General features: G+C 40.7%; 1 protein-coding gene across 1 annotated transcript in view; it reads left to right on the forward strand.

The window, feature by feature from the left end:
- The first annotated feature begins 3,089 nt into the window (after positions 1-3,089).
- CNGA1 (cyclic nucleotide gated channel subunit alpha 1) overlaps positions 3,090-20,602 on the forward strand; it is a 62,711-nt gene continuing 45,198 nt past the window's right edge. The window contains exon 1 of the mRNA XM_089690121.1: positions 3,090-3,105. The gene's annotated coding sequence lies outside the window, so the exon portion shown is untranslated. The remainder of the gene's footprint in view (positions 3,106-20,602) is intronic.

Consider the following 20,602-nt stretch of genomic DNA (forward strand, 5'->3'; position numbering starts at 1 on the left):
AATCCTTCTAATAGCTTTTATTTCCATACACACAAATGCATTGGGAACACTACACATTCTATTCCAAATCAAAACATGAAGAAAAATATATCAAATTTGTGTTGTTCCTCTAAAAAAATTGAAGAAAAGTGAATGTTAGACTGTTCAAAAAAATAGCAGTGTTTGTATTCTTCTTTGCAAACTCAAACATTCGCTATATAAACTGAAAAATGTTTGAAGATTTTGCTTTCCTTTGAATCACTTAATGAATATTTAGTTGTATAAGCACTGTTTCTGAGAACTGCTGTACATCTGTGTTGCATGGAGTCAACCAACTTCTGGCACCTGTGAACAGGTATTCCAGCCCAGGATGATGGGACTACATTCCACAGTTCTTCTCTATTTCTTGGTTTTGCCTCAGAAACTGCATTTTTGATGTCATCCCACAAGTTTTCTATTGGATTAAGATTGGGCTGGCCACTCCATAACGTCAATCTTGTTGGTCTGGAACCAAGATGTTGCATGTTTACTGGTGTGTTTGGGGTCGTTGTCTTGTTGGAACACCTATTTCAAGGGCATTTCCTCTTCAGCATAAGGCAGCATGACGTCTTCAAGTATTCTTATGTATTCAAACTGATCCATGATCCCTGGTATGCGATAAATAGGCCCAACACCGTAGTATGAGAAACATCCCCATATCATGATGCTTGCGCAACCATGCTTCACTGTCTTCACAGTGTACTGTGGCTTGAATTCAGTGTTTGGGGGTCGTCTGACAAACTGTCTCCGGCCACTAGACCCAAAAAGAAGAATCTTACTTTCATCAGTCCACAAAATGTTGCACCATTTCTCTTTAGGCAGTCAATGTGCTATTTGGCAAATTGTAACCTCTTCAGCACATGTCTTTTTTTCAACAGTGGGACTTTGCGGGGGGCTTCTTGCAGATAGCTTGGCTTCACATAGGCGTCTTCTAATTGTAACAGTACTCACAGGGAACGTCACACCTTCTTTGATCTTCCTGGAGCTGATTGTTGGCTGAGTCCTTGCCATTTTGGCTATTCTTCTATCCATTCGAATGGTAGTTTTTCGCTTTCTTCCATGTCTTTCAGGTTTTGGTTGCCATTTTAAAGCATTTGCGATCATTTTAGCTGAGCAGCCTATCATTTTCTGCACTTCTTTATATGTTTTCTCCTCTCCAATCAACTTTTTAATCAAGGTACGCTGTTCTTCTGAACAATGTCTGGAACGACCCATTTTCCTCAGAATTTCAGAGAGAAATGCACTGTAACCAGCATGTACATTTGCTACCTTTCTTCCTTAAATAAGGGCAATAATTGCCACCTGTTTTTCAAAGAATGAATGATCTCACTAATAGAACTCCACACTGCTATTATTTTGAACATGCCCCTTTCAATTAGTGATTCAATTACACAGAATCAGCAGCATGCATTTCATGACTGTTGGGTCTGTTGGATTTCTATTACTCTACTACACCTGCTAGTAAATTATTTGCCATGTAGAAATATCATTTCTACCAAAAACAGTGATTGATCAGGTTAGTGATGTCTGACTGCTATTATTTTGAACACAACTGTATATGTATGTGTGTGTATATATATATATATATATATATATATATATATATATATATCTTTTTTATAACTGCCATTCTGAGTGATGAGTTACTTTGTAATGTTTGCTTTCAAATTTTATTTAAAGGGTTTCCAAATTTTGTATAAAAATATTTCTGCTCATCGTAAAGACATTTGAATCAGCAAATTAAAAATGATAATATTTAAATTTAAATTTTTCAAATTTTAGGTTTTAGTCATTTGATCATTTGAACCTGTTCTTATTGTATAGCATTTTATTGCTATATTATAGTGTTCACTGGAATAAACTGCATGCTTTATCTAATTCTATGAACAATTTAAGAAGAAATATATGTCTGTTTGTGTGTTATTTCTAATAATGTGTATGCTCATACTTCATTTCATATGTATACTTTCAATGTCATGATGATGAGAATATATAGCGATGGAGAGACTTAATAGGATTCTGCAGCATTACAGGAAGCTGACCGAGCAAAATAAAGGAACAGATTACTGAACTGGTGTAAGCATAATCCAAAGTTAGTGCAATTCCTGTCTGCCAAGGTTACATGCCAGCAGAGGTAGTCAACAAGATAAGATTTTTGCATATTACATTTATTAAATCTTCAAAAATGTTACTCTTTTTTCTTTTTTTACATTTGGGATTTTATTATGGTGCACAGTGAAAGATGAGATATAAAATTTAGTTACTCTTTTTTTTTTTTAAATTGGGAGGTCTTATTATCGTATTATAACGAAGTATGGGGTATGTAATGTAGCTTAATACTCTAAATACTTTTCTTAAAACACAAATAAAAGTTCTCTCCAGATAACATCAGCCAAATGTCACATACATCAGAAAATGGGGTATAAAAATGTTACTAGAACTTGCAATTAAATAATTAAGCAAAGTTTAAAAACATACAAAAACATTTTTTCCTTGCAACAAATATTTCCATTTTAATGTTTAAAGAGTAACGGAAAAAAATATAATGTTTATATTAAAAAAATAAATTATTGATTTTAATGAAAAAATATACTAGATAATAATGCATATCTCGGGTTGGCACTTTTTGGCATTTAAATGGTATTTAAAGTTCCCAGGTATAATTTTTTTTATTTATATATATATATATATATATATATATTTATTTTATTTTTTTATAAGATCCCAGGTATAAAAGTATAAAATCAACTCATAGACATGTTAGTATTCTGCCCCCTCATGAATATTCATATATGTGGTAAGCCTCTTCTCAGGTGAAAGGATAATGGTTTCTCTGACAGTGTGAGCTGCATCAATCCCCCAAATCCTAAATTAAACTCACTGCTGTGTCAGGGAAATTTTTGCTCCATTGCCAGATAGGGGCAATTTTCCTGTTCTAGGAATTGTACAAGTTTTTAATGGGTCTGGACCATTTTGTGAATTTTTTGGCTATGGTAAAATTTCATTTGAAACAGAGTTTAATTGCAGTGGATTTGCTGTTCGATGAGGGTCACAGCTTTCTCTAAAATAGGATTACACTACAGTGAGGTGAGTACCTTGTTTACAGCATATACCTTTTGTCTGACAAATAATTAGCAACGTATTGAAGACCACATATATGTGTAATGTATGTTGTGGGGGAATATGTATTTTACAATACAAAATGCTAAAATTACAGATACGAGAATAATGAAAATGGTGTTAAAAAATAAAACCTGTAAAAACAATATAGGAAGGGAGCTAATATATTTAATAATTTGAGTGTTTTATGCAGGTTTTATTGTTCCAGAATATGCATATGTCTATTAATATCTTATTTCATACTAAATACTATGTTTTTCTTGCAAGTAATTTAAAAATTTTGATACAAAAGATAATTTGCCATTGTGTATTTCTTATCTGATATGTATAAAAAAACACTAAAAATAACATTGTATAAATTTGTGTTTCTATGTGCTGTAAGATTGTTTCTCAGTTGTATGTGCTAAATCTCCAGATTAATATATAGTAGTTGGCGTTATTGCAAGAACGAAACATGGTAGGAATCAGGATTTTTGAAGAATGGTTAATGCACTTATAACACTTGTGATGAAACATCAGCATTGTCAACTTTTAAACTTTTATCCTGGGTTCACACTGATGCGGTGCGGAATTCGCAGCGATTTCTGTGCGAATTCCGCATCGCATTACAATTGCACCCTGTTCATGCGAACCGCTGCGGGTGTGTATGTTAAGTTAACAACACCCCGAAATCGGTCCTCAAAATGTGGTGCAATGTGCAGAATCGTATTGCATGGGTGTGACTGCCCAAGTGATCTGATTCTAGCGTGAACCAAAAAAAGGAAAAAGGGTCCTGCACCTTTTTGGTGTGGATGCGATGCGATTTGAGCCATATGGCGCAAATTGCACCGCACAGAATTTGCATGTGATTTGCACAGGAATGCAGTGTGGCTCCTGTGCGAATCACATGCAATATGCCACACCGCACAAGTGTGAACCCAGGCTTAAAGGGTAACTCCACTTTCGTGGGAAAAACAATAGCAAATGAAAAAAAATATATAGCATATACAGTTTCAACACAAGTCATATTGTAATTGAAGATGTTCTGTATACAGATGGTGTACAGAATGCCCCCCAGCAACACAACATCATTTCCAGCTTATGTGATTGGCTCACTGATTTTCCTAGAAATCTGCACTAAGCTGCAAGTCAGATTTCAGGCATCCATTGCAACAAAAATTTAATTTTGGTGAGATACCCCCAATAGGAAATCATGTGTAAGGGGATGCAGGCCCTGCAATTTTCCTCATTAGAGCCAGGCAGGTGCAGCAGCTGACTGCTAATTATGAAACCACTCCTATTAGATTCACTTTCCACATGGACACACAGGAACAAACAACAATTTCTTCAGAATAACAAAAGGTAGGAATCTGCAACAAAGTTTGTTGTAATCCTTGCTATGTACATACTGTAGATCACCCAGAGGGGAAGGTTTGTTATGTCAAGAAAAGTGGAGTTACTCTCTAAGGTGTTTCTGTAGACAAAACCTTGTTTTTAGTTTTGGATATAGTAGGGAAGGCTTAGACATTTTTTAGGCTGTTTTTCTACTCGTAAGAGTCACCCCTCTATTTTTAATGGTGAGAAAATGGGGGCAATACAATTTTAATGTTGTCATCAAATAAGAGGTAAAGGAAAATCATCTCCTGGTGAAAAGCATTCTATGGAGAACTGTCTAAGAGGGAATTTCTTTGACTTTGGGAAATTTGCTTTAACTTCCCGTTGCATGTCTGGGACAGAAAATTAGAATAATAATAATAATAATAATAATAATAAAATTTTAAAAAAATAACCTGGTGAATGTTTTAAACCTTCCCTTCTCTATCCAAAACTGCAAAAAACATTGGCTATACATACATTTTAACTTTACATAAACTTACCAGAAATATTCTTTATATTAAAAACCTCCCCATGAAAGTGAAAAAGGACTAAAACAAAGGCCCTGGGGAGGAGAGTTGTGAGTTTTACACCCCTTCTAATCTCTGCCCACCAGGTTTTTAGCATGGGCAGATCTTGGTATCAAGAATACAACAATGCTGTCTTTTGCTCATAACATGTATATACACCAGACTTGGGCAAATTGCAGCTCCAGGGTCACATCCAGCCTTATGGCTGCCCATATCTGGCCCCTGATGTCTCTACTGTCAGCATGCCTATCTAAGCCTAAGTGAGGAAGCTGATAGGCTTAGAGAGGTGCGCCGACAGATGTCAATGTTGAGAGTAAAACTGGAAGGAGAGAGCCTGAGGAGCTGATCAGTACAGCGGGGAGGCTTAGTTTTGGTGGGAGAGGGGTGCTTAGGAGACCTCCTGACGCGCTCCTGCTACTAGGTTGCCTGGCCACGTTTTTCCTGTGTTAGCATCTGCATGCTCAAACCCCAGGAGCTGTGCGCTTGTTCTTCACTCCAGTCAGGATCTGCAGAAATCCCTGCTGTACCAATCTCAGGCCATCTCCTTCCAGTCACAGTGCTTTTCAGAAAGCATTTGACAGGCAGTGATGCATCGTTATATGGCCTCCTTACCACCTGATTTAACCTTGTAATGCTTCACTTTCATGCTGCAATTGAGTGCTTTGCACATAGTTGTGGTGCAGCTCAGTGAACTCAATTAGTGACTTGCCGCTTGTCAAATTCTACACCCCGGGTTAAAAATGCTGCTACTGTGACAAGTGAACAGCCCAGTTCAACTGTTATTTTACAGTTCAAGTGAGTCGTGGGGGGCATTAAACCCACAGCTCAGCTGCCTGTTTTTACCACCTCCCCCCCCCCATCCCTCGACTGCCTGTCTGAAGAGACCTATTTTGTACCTATTATTATTCCTAGCACCAGGTGTTTGTTTTCTGTATGTTTATGTAATTACGTACCTTCCCAGGTCAAGAATTAATATTGAGCAGAGTTACGGTTGGTTCTTCACAACAGTCCCAGTTTCTCATGTGGCCCTTTGGGAATTTGAATTGCCCACCCCTGATATATACATTGCTACATGCACTGAAAGATTCAGAATGGGCTGCATCCTTTTCCCTGGGCCTTGTGGCTAGAAGGAAGGTTCCATTTTGTTGTAGATTCCATGAACTCCTAGCTCCTGTCCATATTCTCAAATACAATTTTCAGGGCATGATACTACTATGATCTTTTATGAAATTTCCATTCATTTGTTTTTTCTTGTAACAACGATTTTTGTCTGAGAAATACAATTAGCCCATAAAGTTTCAATGTATGGAACCACTGTTTATAATCACAATAAAAATGGAAAGAGGTTGGGAAAGGTGGGGGCTTCACAGATGGTAAAATAGGATCTTCTGTTTTGAGAGAAAAATATATATCTGTTGTGTTTGTAAGGATGCAGGGCTCAGTTGCCCATAAATGGATTTAGAAAATATTTTGAGCTTTGTATTTGCTAATTTGGTCATACAAAATCAGGCTCACTTCTGCATAGAAACCAATCATTTTCTATCCTCAGCTTGTTCAATTAAGCTTTGACATTAAAACCTGGAAGCTGATTGGTTTCTATGCAGAAGTGAACCTGATTTTGCACTCTCCAGCTTTAGTAAATAAACCCCACAGTATTAAATGTAACTGTAGTACTTACAAACTAACATTTCTATTCACTAAAGCCCTCATGTAAGTGTGATTCCAGTTGCATGTTTTCACAGTAGGCCTCATTTTGACAATATAGAGACTAAGCAAATGAGCAGAAACAGAAGTAATGAAAAATAAACTTTTGGTTTGAAAAACACTTGAACCTAAGAAAACCAGTTATTGAGGAGGAATTGAATCCATAAATGCCCACACCCTAGATTTCTTCATTCATATAATGAGTAGAACACACCACAAGCTCTAGTCAATTTGTAATTCATTATTTTGTAAAGGTATTTTTGGAGTTCCAAGTGAGATAAAAAATAGTCCCTATGAGAAATCTGTAAGATGGGAATTTTGCTTGCTTTATATTTTTCTCCCATTTCCTGTTGCGTCTCCAAGACAGAATGTGAAGGGAAAACTTCCCAGCCAGATGTATGCAGCAAAAAAATAACCTGCCAGTTTTAATCCATCTCTACTTTTTAAGTATTTTCCTCTTTAAAAGTAATACCATTATCCAAGCAACTATTTAACTGTTTCAGTTTTTTGGGGATTTTCCTTCACTTACTCATATGTTTTACAGGGTAAGGCCTTTGTGTTTTTCTGTGACACTTGGTAGAGTGGCTTTGCCAAATCACTGCCACATTTGTATACTTGTAAACATTTAGTGAACATTTGAGAAAGCAGTAATACTGGATGGTGGTCTATAGGCAATTGTGAATATGAATTCACATTTTATGAATTAATTTCCATGTTTCATCTCAGTAACTTAGACTGTTTGAGCAGTCCAGTTTAATTTTTTTTGTCTGTATAGAATGTGTTGTTGTTTGGACTAGGGGCCACACAGGGCCCTTCGGAAATTTCTGTGCCGCTCTTGTGTACTCTGCATACTTTATCTGCAGTATTGAGGTGTTTACAAGCTAGTAATGAAAAAATACTCTTTGGACTAACTTTTCATAGTTAAAGGGTTTGATTTGTTCTTTCATACTGTCTTACTTTTTCTTTATCCCTTTTCTTGTTTTGTGTGTGTGTGTACACTATATTGCCAAAAGTATTGGGACATCTGCCTTTACACACACATGAACTTTAAGCGCAATGCAAAGCGTTGGATGCAGTTGTATAAAACAGATTGCCACTGGATTCTGGAGTGACATGTCACGCTTCTCTGTCTGACAATTCGATGGCTGTGTCTGGGTTTGGCGGCTGCCAGGAGAATGGTACTTGCCTGACTGCATTGTGCCAAGTGTACAGTTTGGTGGAGGGGGGATTGTGGTGTGGGGATGTTTTTTAGGGCTTGGGCTTGGTCCCTTAGCTCCAGTGAAGGGAACTCTTAAGGCATCATGACTGTGCACCAATGCACAAAGCAAGGTCCATAAAGACATGGATAAGCGAGTTTGGGGTGGACGTACTCAACTGGCCTGCACAGAGTCCTGACCTCAACCCGATAGCACACCTTTTGGGTTGAATTAGAGCAGAGACTGCGAGCCAGGCCTTCTCATCCGACATCAGTTCCTGACTTCACAAATGCGCTTCTGGAAGAATGGTCAAACATTCCCATAGACACTCCTAAACCTTGTGGACAGCCTTCCCAGAAGAGTTGAAGCTGTTATAGGTGCAAAGGGTGGGCCAACTCAATATTGAACCCTACGGACTAAGACTGGGATGCCATTAAATTTCATGTGCTTGTAAAGGCAGGCGTCCCAATACTTTTGGCAATATAGTGTGTGTATATGTATATATATATATATATATTCTTTCATACTGTCTTACTTTTTCTTTATCCCTTTTCTTGCTTTGTGTGTGTGTACACTATATTGCCAAAAGTATTGGGACACCTGCCTTTACACGCACATGAACTTTAATGGCATCCCAGTTTTAGTCCATAGGGTTCAATATTGAGTTGGCCCACCCTTTGCAGCTATAACAGCTTCAACTCTTCTGGGAAGGCTGTCCACAAGGTTTAGGAGTGTGTCTATGGGAATGTTTGACCATGCTTCCAGAAGCAAATTTTCCAATATCCAAAAATATATAAACCCCAAATTCTTCTCTTACATTTAACATATATAACAGATGGTAGGGTCATAGTGTTAAAAAGTCTGATGCTGCAGCAGGTCATTCACTCACTGTACTTAGTCTATGATCTGGATCTGTCAACCCTAAATAATAAATGCTGGCTTGGCTTAAAACATGTTCTCATGGATCCTGACAGGAGATGCATGGCTGTTTTGGATGTTAGCCTGCAAAATTTTGCCATAGTCAACCTCTACGTTCCTTCAATTCCTGATTCAACCACATGCTCTTGTATACTATTTATAAGAAACTGGTGCAATATCTGCCAGTTAATATTGCTGTCTATACCAAACACACCACTCGACCTGCAAAATACATTTAGCATTTTGCTGCTCCAGTACCCTGCCCCTCCTAAAGAATGCCACATAACCCTGAGGGTTGGAGACTGAGCCCTGGATGGATCCGAAAGGACAAAGAGGGAGAGCATATTCAATCATACCTCAAAAACTACTGGCAGGAAAATAACCAATCTACCAGTCCTGACATGGAAAATTATGCTTTTAAAGCCTCTGTGAGGGGGCTGTATTTTGGCAATAAAGGCAGTTAGGTATAACCATAACACTGTAGAAGAAGATGAAAGAATGAGCGCACAAACCTTGCGCATTACCTCAATAAATAGTGACTAATTTTATTATTAAGGAAATATACTCACAAAGTGATGGTATAACAGGCATAAGTAACCATAATCCAAACAGGGTTACAGGTAAATCCAAAATGGGGGGGAATGAAGTCTAACGCATTTCGAAGGATGCGCCCTTCTTCATCAGAGCTGGGTTGAGCAGATAGAGACTTCAGTATGGCAGAGTTCCCATGGCAAGGAGATATTCAGCCACTGAGTGCCAGTATTACAGCAGTTCAGCCTGTTTAGTCAAAACTGATCAAACCAGTGATACTGACATAATTCTAAAACCATTTTCAAACTATCTATGAAAACCTTTATGTGGTCATCCCACCCTATAACCCATAACATCTTAAAAATATTTTTGTCAAATATCCTTACCAACTATGACCAACCTAGAGAGGGAATAGCTTGAATTGGACATCTTCTCATTTCCAAATAGCAAAAGTCTAGGTCCTGAGGGCCTACTACATAAATTCTATAAGTCATATGCGACTGAACTCATCTGTAGAATCACAGAACTTTTTAAAAGCTGTCACACCGTTAAAACCCTTCACCCTAAATGTATGGGGCCCAAATAATTTTTAGGTGGACAAGGTCCCCCCTTTTTGCTTTATGAACAGGTCCATTTCCTTAGTGAACAGTGACTTGACAATCCTTACAAATAACCAATAGAGTAGCCCAAATCATAGGTACTGTCATTGATGTTTTTTATCTTCTGAGGTACAAGACAGGGAAATCCTTTTTACCCAGCTTTATTATTATGATGATAAAACGCATTGCCTCCAAGAAGCATGCCTCCACAAACATTCAGGATATGAAGGTGAGAAACGCCAGATGAACATTATATGAAACCTTACAATGCAATCCTAATAAAATGGTCTAGAACCAGTTAATCCCTTTCAGCTCCATTGAAATCTATGAATAGAGCATGGACAGTAATCAAGGAATCCCATCTTGGCACAGAGACAGACTAGTCCCTCCACATTCCTTTATGTGAGGAACCAACAGCTTCTCCATTTTGACTCCTTTCTAGATCCATCATATAGCAGAAAATAACTCAAACTTTTCAATGATCTCCAAATCACACATATTCTAATGTGTGGTTTCTGAAAAACTACACACTATTTGCAGCTGCATCATACATACTGTATAAAGGCAATTGGATTGCCGATATTGCCCCTCAAACAGAGTACAGATAAGAATCTCTAGGTACCAGAGCAGCACAAATCCTGCATGTGAAATCCTTGGTCATAGGCTGGGCAAACACCAAAGATCATCATCTGACCAAACTAGTTGTTTTAACTGGGTTTGTGGGTTTATAAACTTGGTTCATTTCTGTGGAATGACTGGGGCCATGGTTTGGGAAAAGGTAGATTCATGATTTAATGTTTGCAATAGCAACCTAAAGTATCAGTAAGAACCCAAATCCCTCCTCTACCCAAAAAAGCATTTGGTAACACCAGGATCAGTGTGACCAAATGCTTTTCTTTTTTACAAATGGCACAGTTTATATCCGAGTAAACCAGAAGAGATGTAAGGTCATTGCTTTTGGTTCCCTATATCATAGAGCGGAACGGAGTGCTTCTGCTCTTTGTCCAGTTCTATGATCAGGCGGCAGAAGCACTGGCTAGTGGATTGGGTATCCAGGTGGAACATGGAAGGTGGTGGGAGGGGGGGATGTCATCTCCTGCTGCTTGTAATAGCAATTCTGCGGCTAGTTAGCCTCTTGAATTGCTATTACAAGAGACCTCCACTATCAGCTCTAAAAAACAGTACTGGGATGATGCCTTTAGCTGCAGGCATCAACTAGGTATAACCAATTGAAGTCCAGTGACGTACAAGTAGGTCGCTGGTCGTCAAGAGGATCATTTTGATGTGGCTTAAGTATTTTATTGTGACCCAAAAAAAGACAAAATTAGGTGCCGCTCAGGTGGGGAGGTGAAATCCAAACTAGACTGCTGTGAGTGCTGGCAAGGATATGGAACTCTTCCTAGCTCCAAACTACAGCAGTGTCAAAAGGAAGGATCCAAAAGCCACACATCTAAGGTAGACCCATGTGCATAAGGTGAGATGCATGGCAGACTCAGCCCAGACTCCAGCCAGGCCACGCATCCAACATGTTTCACTCCACCCCTTGAAGCTTAATCATGGAGATCTCCTTATGCACATGGGTCTGCCTTTGATGTGCAGCTTATGGATCTTTCCTTAAGTAATTTATTATAGTTATTTTTTTCCAAGATGACTCTACATAATTTTACATGTAAACTAGGAAAAGCCCCCCGAGCACTAAGATTATAGAGCACAATGGTATAGAAAAGAAAGCCACCTATTAGCAATGATTTACAGCAGCTTCCCACATGGAAGAAAATTATATTTGAAATATATTTTTAAAATATTCTTCCCAAATATATTGACATATATTTGAAATACTACAATTATGGCCATATTCAATATATTGAATAAGGAGGAGCCCTGCACGTTGTGACATCACGCCGCCGGATCACGGAGGTCCGGCAGCCATCTTATTTACCAGCTGGTCAGTTTGAATTCATGCAATTTTCATTACATTGCTTCGTTTTTCGCACTGCAACAAGTGTATGTTTCTGGAATGTATTCCTTTACTAATTAGTACCGTTAAAGTATCATTTTAAAAATACTACACTATGGGAATATCCCTTTTCTTTGCTCCGCACCGAGCATTTTAATTCCCCAGCGATCCCCGGGGACCACCCCAGTGCCTGGAAGAGGTTGATCCATATATCCTGGCTTGCCACTATCCTATAACCTAAAGGAAGGCCACCCATTCCCAGGCTACACCCTGGACCACCCTAAGAAAGGATCCCTGACCAACCACCATTATACCATACAACGTGCTTTATATATGCGCATCTGGTGAGTGCGCATTTTATCTGTTTATGAGCACACCCACCTGAGGATTTTCTTATATACTGGGATTAAGCACAGTCACCTGGCGATCACTTTGAGGAATTTTGTATGTGCGTTTCTACCAAGAACTATATTACATGATAGGATATTCCATGTGTTTATGAGTATTTTTTATGGTCCAAATGCACCTATAAGATTTTATCTGGTATATTAGTCATTAGCGCTGCATTACTTTTATAGAGTGTCCATACTGCACACTCAGTGTTCTCCCTCCGGGACGGGACAGCTATGCATCTGTCAGTGTGATGGGCACAGTGGATAGGGACTATCCACTGTGCACATCACACTGACAGATGCATAGCTGAGGAGTTTTAAGCTAGAGGTGGGCAGTGCCTGTTGGGGAGCTCTGAGACTAGTTCCTATCAATCTGCTTTACTTTTGATTGTTAGTGCAAAGAACTGGCTGGATCCATAGCTCCATGGCCAGTTGAAAGCAGCCTTGGAATCTCCAGACTGCTGTGCACTGTCAATCACAGGCAAGATAGACCTGATGGGGAACTAGTTTCAGAGTTCCCCATCTGTCTCTGCCCACCCAACAGGCGCAGTGACCATGAAATCGAGTTGTTGGGTGAATGAAGCCTGATGGGGAACACTTAGTCCAGCTCCTCATCAGGTCCACTTGGTCTCTGCTTGACAGTGGATATCAGTGGATACCAGGGGCGGACTGACAACTCAGGGGGCCCCTGGGCAATAGGAGATCATGGGGTCCCTGTATCCTTGCCCAAAATCAAAAAGGCCTATGAAAAAGGTACCAGGGGCATCTCATGGGGCCCCCTACTGACCCTGGGCCCTCGGGCAGTGCCCAAGTTTCCAAATGGTCAGTCTGCCCCTGGTGGATACAATAGTGGCTATGAAATCCACCCACTGCCATCAGCTGTCTTTCACAGACCAAGCAGACCTGATTTGTAGTCTCTAAGACTTCCCCATCAAGCTCCATCCACTGTCAGTTTATTGTAACTTGTATCATTGGTTCCAAGGACCTGGGCGACCTTCGTCATACCAACTAGTGAAATAAATGTTAAACACATTGAAACATTTCAATAAAGTAACAGACACACAACCCCTCCCTTCTTTGTATGGAAACTTTGAGTTTGTCTTAATTACTGCCAGTTTGCTTATCCAAGAAAAACAACTTTAATTATTTTAGAATCTGTAGAAACCATAGAGATAGATTTTAAAAGTGGCTGTAGAAGGAACTACGTGAATCTGGTGCACATGTCGGTACTTATATCGAAACAGGGGCAAGGCTTTCATGAATTGGGTGCAGGCCATATGGCCAGAAGAATAAGGTTACTGTTTTAATGAGTTCCCCTTATTGTTTGTAGGGTAATACTTTTGAGTTGGTTTTGTTCTGAGGCAGTCATATAGCCTGTACAGCTTTTGTTATCTGATATGGGCCCAAAGGAGCAAAGGGTGGCCAGCAAGAGAGCACAAGGAGGGGGGATGTGAGGGGACACGTGGTTTGGCTAGAGGAGAGCCCTTCATTTCCCTGCTATTCATTTTGGTCCCCATCATAGAGGGAAAGATGCTAGAATTGTTTAAAGTGGTAGTAAAAGCTAATACTAACTAATATTAAAAATTATCCCTCCCTTTCCACTTGCCTATCTTGCATACCCTGTGTAAAAAAAATCGGTGTATTTCCCTTTTTTAATATTTGCTCCGTTTTGGTAATGTGATCTTGTAGCTCTAGCTCCCCTGTGTAAGGAGAAACACAGATCTCATTTTACACAGGGTATGCAGGATAGGTAAGATGAAGGGAAAGGGAACATTTTTAAGATGAGTTAGTATCTTCCACTTTAAGGACTCTATATATGCAATACACATAGTTTTCCTGGTGCTAATAAGGCAACAAAAAGTGATGTCAGTGTTGCTGGTGAAGGAAAACTTGGAATAAATTGGTTAAAATAAGGCATGAAAAAAAGTAAAGTGTGCTTGAAGGCAGCTTCTATTGTTGATAGGGCTGTGACCGACACAGGCTGCAAAGCTCATCATGGCAAGAAGGCATGTATGTGTGTGCCTCAATAAAGATGAGAGTCAAAGGAAGTAGGGACACTGCTTCTTTTACTCAAGGACCCTGTGCCATCTACATACACTAATTGTTTTGTAAATCTGAATAAAATAGATTAAAATTGGAAAATGTATTTATCAGCCTTGTTATTAGGCTAAACAAGTGTTTTCAAGCTGTAATTTAAAATAATTTACTTGAAATGCAATTGTTTGAAAGCAAGGGTTTGGGCATTTTCTTTCTCATATTTAATATGCCTATTTTTCATTGATGTGCTATCGATTCCAAGAATTTATTCAATATAATATATTATATATTATAAAACATTTTATAATCTGGAAAATAGTATCTAGTTTGTTGATATGGGCAACAACAAAAAAAGAAATATGTATTGGCACTGTCTACTCTCCATTTTTTATGTCATTGATCATCTGTAATACTATCAGAGAGCTCCAATCATAAAAATGCCACCACTTTAGTATGCCCACTTTTATGCGGTCCTTCATGGGCTTGTGTAGTCCCTCCTTGTGTAGTCCCTTTCAAATGATTTTCACAATCCTCATACTCCCCTACTTTTTCCTTTCCATATCCTGACCTTTCATTATGGCAACATATAAGTGGGTTCTATCCTACGATCTGTACATTGGTTTGTATTGTGTTATCAGGTACTTTATACATTGTCTATCCATAGCACAGTTATGATATCTTTTCCATGCATGATCTGCATTGAATGTGCAATATATTTTGGAATGTTGCTCACATCCGCATGTATGTTTGTTCCCTGAATTTTGTCTGAATATAAAGTTATTTCACTCAAAAATGTCACCACTTTGTTGGCAGGTGCAGTTAGCTTGCCTGCCACTAGATGGCTCTATTACCCTTTTAGTATGGTGGGGGAAAGTTGAAATTAGGTGTTAGCTCCCCTTTTAGAAGTCCCCCCTCAGTGATATCATGGAAATAGTGCCCATCTAAATGCCATGTGGGAGGAGCCTAGATGTAGACAGGCATGGGTGTGAGATAACCAAGGGTCTCCTGCAGAGGTGATCTAAAGGACAAGTAATGGTGAACTCTCAGGGCTGGATTTACATTTATAGGAGCCTATAATTCCGAAGACTCCCCCCCCCCCAAAAAAAGAGAGTAAGACTGACTTTTTTTTCTTGATAAAATAAAATATTTTTATATAAATACTTTTATATGTGTAACAGGGAATGCTGCAGACTTTGATGTAAAGGGGAACACTGCGGATTATGATGTAAAGCGGAATTCTGACATAAGAGGGTCTCTGGTCATAAAGGGGGTAAAGTCTTCATGGAGGTTAATTGGTTAAAATTCTGATATTGTGTTCACTGACACAAGTGTCAGATGCTGAAATAATACATGCAAATTTCATCCACAGCATTTAATTTATTTGTTGTGATCTGGAAAATGAACAGAGGATTTTTAAAATATAATATATTATTATATATCAATATAAATTGATTTATTAATGTTTTATCTGCATGAAGTGGGGGGAGGGGGAAGCTGCATAGGATGAGTTGAAACCTGATGTAGCTCTGAAAATAGGCCAGCAACAGATCACCATAGCAGGTATCAATTGATGAAAACCGAGCACATATTAATTACACAGGTTCTGTGGCTGATTAAGGTGGTAATTAAACTCACTTGGTGCCTTATCTGCATTAAATTAGCCTCAGAACCTGTGTCATTAATATGTGGTCGGTTTTAAAGGGATGAGGTGGCAACCCTACTTTCCTTCCACCCACAGCCTATAAAGAGCAGACGGGAAGCAGTGCTGGTGCGGGTTAATGTACTCACAGAGTGCGCACTCATGAGCCTGTTGATCCATGTGTCACATTATCTGTGCTGGTCCAATCACAGCAATCACATTTTAAACATGCCAAATTGAAAGTAAAGATTGGTTGTCTCTGCTCTCACACACATCAGCTGTGAGAACAAAGGCTGCAGGCTACAGCCTGTCAGTGCCGGTTTCCCCAGTGCCCCTGATCACTGTCCCATGTAGAAATAATTAACAGTGTAGCCAACACCTGTCACCTGCCCCAATGTCACCAGTGCTCACAATAACACTGCTATACACCATACCAGCATACTGATCACCGCCATACCTCATAACAACGTCCTGATCACTACCATACCGCATACCAGTAACCTGATCACTGCCATACCCCATACCAGTAACCTGATCACTGCCATACCCCATACCAGTAACCTGATCACTGCCATATGGCATACCAGCGTCCTGATCATTGCCATACCGAATACCAGCGTCCTGACCACTGCCATACCACATACCAGCGTCCTGATCACTGCCATACCGCATACCAGCGTCCTAATCACTGCCATAATGCATATCAGCATCCTGATCACTGCCATACCGCATACTGCCATACCGCATACCAGCGTCCTGATCACTGCCATACCGCATACCAGCGTCCTGATCACTGCCATACCCCATACCAGCGTCCTGATCACTGCCATACCCCATACCAGCATCCTGATCACTGCCATAATGCATACCAGTGTCCTGATCACTGCCATACCAAATACCAGCATCCTGATCACTGCCATACCGAATACCAGCGTCCTGATCACTGCCATACCGCATACCAGCATCCTGATTACTGCCATACCGAATACCAGCGTCCTGATCACTGCCATACCGCATACCAGCGTCCTGATCACTGCCATACTCCATACCAGCATCCTGATCACTACCATAATGCATACCAGTGTCCTGATCACTGCCATACCAAATACCAGCATCCTAATCACTGCCATACCGAATACCAGCGTCCTGATCACTGCCATACCGCATACCAGCATCCTGATTACTGCCATACCGAATACCAGCGTCCTGATCACTGCCATACCGCATACCAGCGTCCTGATCACTGCCATACCCCATACCAGCGTCCTGATCACTGCCATAATGCATATCAGCGTCCTGATCACTGCCATACCGCATACCAGCGTCCTGATCACTGCCATACCCCATATCAGCGTCCTGATCACTGCCATAACCCATACCAGCATCCTGATCACTGCCATAATGCATACCAGTGTCCTGATCACTGCCATACCAAATACCAGCATCCTGATCACTGCCATACCGCATACCAGCGTCCTGATTACTGCCATACCGAATACCAGCGTCCTGATCACTGCCATACCACATACCAGCGTCCTGATCACTGCCATACCCCATACCAGCGTCCTGATCACTGCCATAACGCATACCAGCGTCCTGATCAACTGCCATACCCTATACCAGCGTCCTGATCACTGCCATAATGCATACCAGTGTCCTGATCACTGCCATACCAAATACCAGCATCCTGATCACTGCCATACTGCATACCAGCATCCTGATCACTGCCATACCGCACACCAACGTCCTGATCACTGCTATACTGCATACCAGCATCCTGATCACTGCCATACCACATACCAACGTCTTGATCACTGCCATACCCCATACCAGTACCCTGATCACTGCCATACCTAATCACTGCCATAACATCCTGATCACTGTCATACCCCATACCAGTAACCTGATCACTGCCATACCCCATACCAGTAACCTGATCACTGCCATACCCCATACCAGTAACCTGATCACTGGCATATTCCATACCAGTAACCTGATCACTGGCATACCGTATACCAGCGTCCTGATCACTGCCATACCCCATACCAGTAACCTGATCACTAGCATAAAGTATACCAGCATCCTGATCACTTCCATACCGCATACCAGTAACCTGATCACTGCCATACCGCATACTAACATCCTGATCACTACCATACCCCATACCAGTAACCTGATAACTGCCATACCGAATACCAGCATCCTGATCACTGCCATACCGCATACCAGCGTCCTGATCACTGCCATACCCCATACCAGCGTCCTGATCACTGCCATAACGCATACTAACATCCTGATCACTACCATACCCCATACCAGTAACCTGATAACTGCCATACCGAATACCAGCATCCTGATCACTGCCATACCCCATACCAGCGTCCTGATCACTGCCATTTCAAATACCAACGTCCTGATCACTGGCATACCACATACCAGTGTCCTTATCGCTGCCATACCGCATACCAGTGTCCTGATCACTGCCATACCGCATACCAGCGTCCTCATCACTGCCATACCGCATACCAGAGCCCTGATCACTGCCATACCGCATACCAATGTCCTGATCACTGCCATACCCCATACTAGCGTCCTGATCACTGCCATACCCCATACCAGCGTTCTGATCACTGCTATACCCCATACCAGTACCCTGATCACTGCCATACCTTATCACTCCAATCAGCTCTCAGAGCTCTCCTCACTAATTTAACTTCAGCTCCCCGCCTCCTGCTTTTCAGAGTTGAGAGATCCCGTGTAAATTCTGCAATTTGAATGGATGTAGGGGAAAGATGGATGTAGATAAACAGGTACAACATATGTAGGAAGATCTGTTTAATCTCTGTGTATCACCTGAGGCCAGTCACTTCACTGGGTATATGTAAGAGTTTACAACCACCTTAAATGTGGAAGTGCTGCTATAAGGAGACAGTAAGAACCCTGAACACTTGTATCAGAGATGGTGAACTTCATAAGCTGCCATTGTCATCTTCAGTAGCAGAAGGGTAGCCCGCTTACACAAGCCTGCAGATTAAAAGATTGATGTTTGCTCTACATTTTGAGCTGCAGAGCCATTTGGCAGGGGGCAATGTGCGCATGTTATCACATCACACAGCTCCCTTTTTGCATTTTTTTACTGAACTTTATTTGAAGTGTACAATGTGACACTTCATACCCCTCCACAGCAACATAAGCTCCCTTAAGGAGGGAACCCAAGAAGCAACCCCCTTGCTACCGGAGGATACCTTGCTTTGTACAGGTACCACGCTTCACGACTTCACGACAGGCTGCTTATACTGGTTACTAGTCTCTCGTTACTCTTGGCAACTACTTGCTACTACTTTGCACCATGTTAACTCTTGCAGAGTCTGACTTCATGCCCCACTGTGCTTTAACTAACCCGAACTTCAGATGTCTATGTAAAGTGTGCCAGGTACTTTCAAATACCCCTTCAGAATAACTTCAGTCCAGGACCTTGAAACAAAGTTTCAAAGGCTTTACTGATAAAACTCAGCAATGCAGTTTTACACGCAAAGAGTCTTTCTCATAACTAACCTTAACAAGTCACAGTCCCAGCATACCTCCAAAGTCCAGTACTGGCAAATCTATGGTGGGGGTAGTCCATGATGATGGTGTCCCGGTTCTTCAGAGTGGACTGCAAGTCCCACTAGCCCTATCACATGGTGGCAGTTAGAGGGCTTTTAGAGCAGGGTTCAGCAGAAAGCTTAGGCAACTCTCTGGAGATCCTCTGGACTAAGAACTCTCTAACCCCCTGGAACTCTCAGAATGTAAACCTTTGTCCCTTTTATATACACACACAAGACAGGAGGGACAGACCCAGACAAGCCTGCAAACTTAGCCCAGAGAAGATGACAAAAGCATTAACCCTTTCCCCTGGCTAGGGCAGCCAAAACTAAAATAACCTACCTACAGGCTGCGTAAAGCCTAGATGTCCAAGCTGGGGACTGTGCATGCACAGTGGGTGGAGTGATTTACCCTGGTGGTCAAAAAAAGAAATAATCCACATGGAGCCCACAACCTGGAAAGGTTGCCTTGAAGGGTTGCATTGAGGAAAAATGGGAATACTTTAGAAACATATTAAATAAAGGTATTATCCAGTGTACTCCAATGGGCAATACATTTAAAAGAGCAAAGATTAAATCTGGGTAGCTTAACTTTACCGTAAAAGGACATATCAAAGAGAAAAGAATGGACTTCAAGGAATATAAGGCAGAGGGATCAATGTCTGCATACCAACAGTACAAGGAATACAATAAAAAGTGTAAGAAAGCAATCAGGGCTTCTAAAGTAGACTACGAGAGACACATAGCAGAGAAAAGTAGCAGCCAAGAAAATGTATAAATATATTAATAGTAAAAAAGCGAGGGCAGAACATATTAGCCCCCTAGAGAACGATGACGGGAAGCTGGTTACAAATGACAAGGAGAAGGCAACTGTACTAAATACATTCTCAGTTTTTACAAAAGAAAATGAGGGGTACAGTGATCAAGACCAGGGGTGGACTGACAACTCATGGGGCCCCCGGGCAATAGGGGATCATGGGGCCCCTGTGTTCTCGTCCACACCCAAAAAAGCCTATGAAAAAGC

The sequence above is a fragment of the Staurois parvus genome, unplaced genomic scaffold (genome assembly GCF_062004578.1).
Source record: "Staurois parvus isolate SC_StPar_1 unplaced genomic scaffold, SC_StPar_1.0 ptg000517l, whole genome shotgun sequence".
NCBI lineage: Eukaryota > Metazoa > Chordata > Amphibia > Anura > Ranidae > Staurois > Staurois parvus.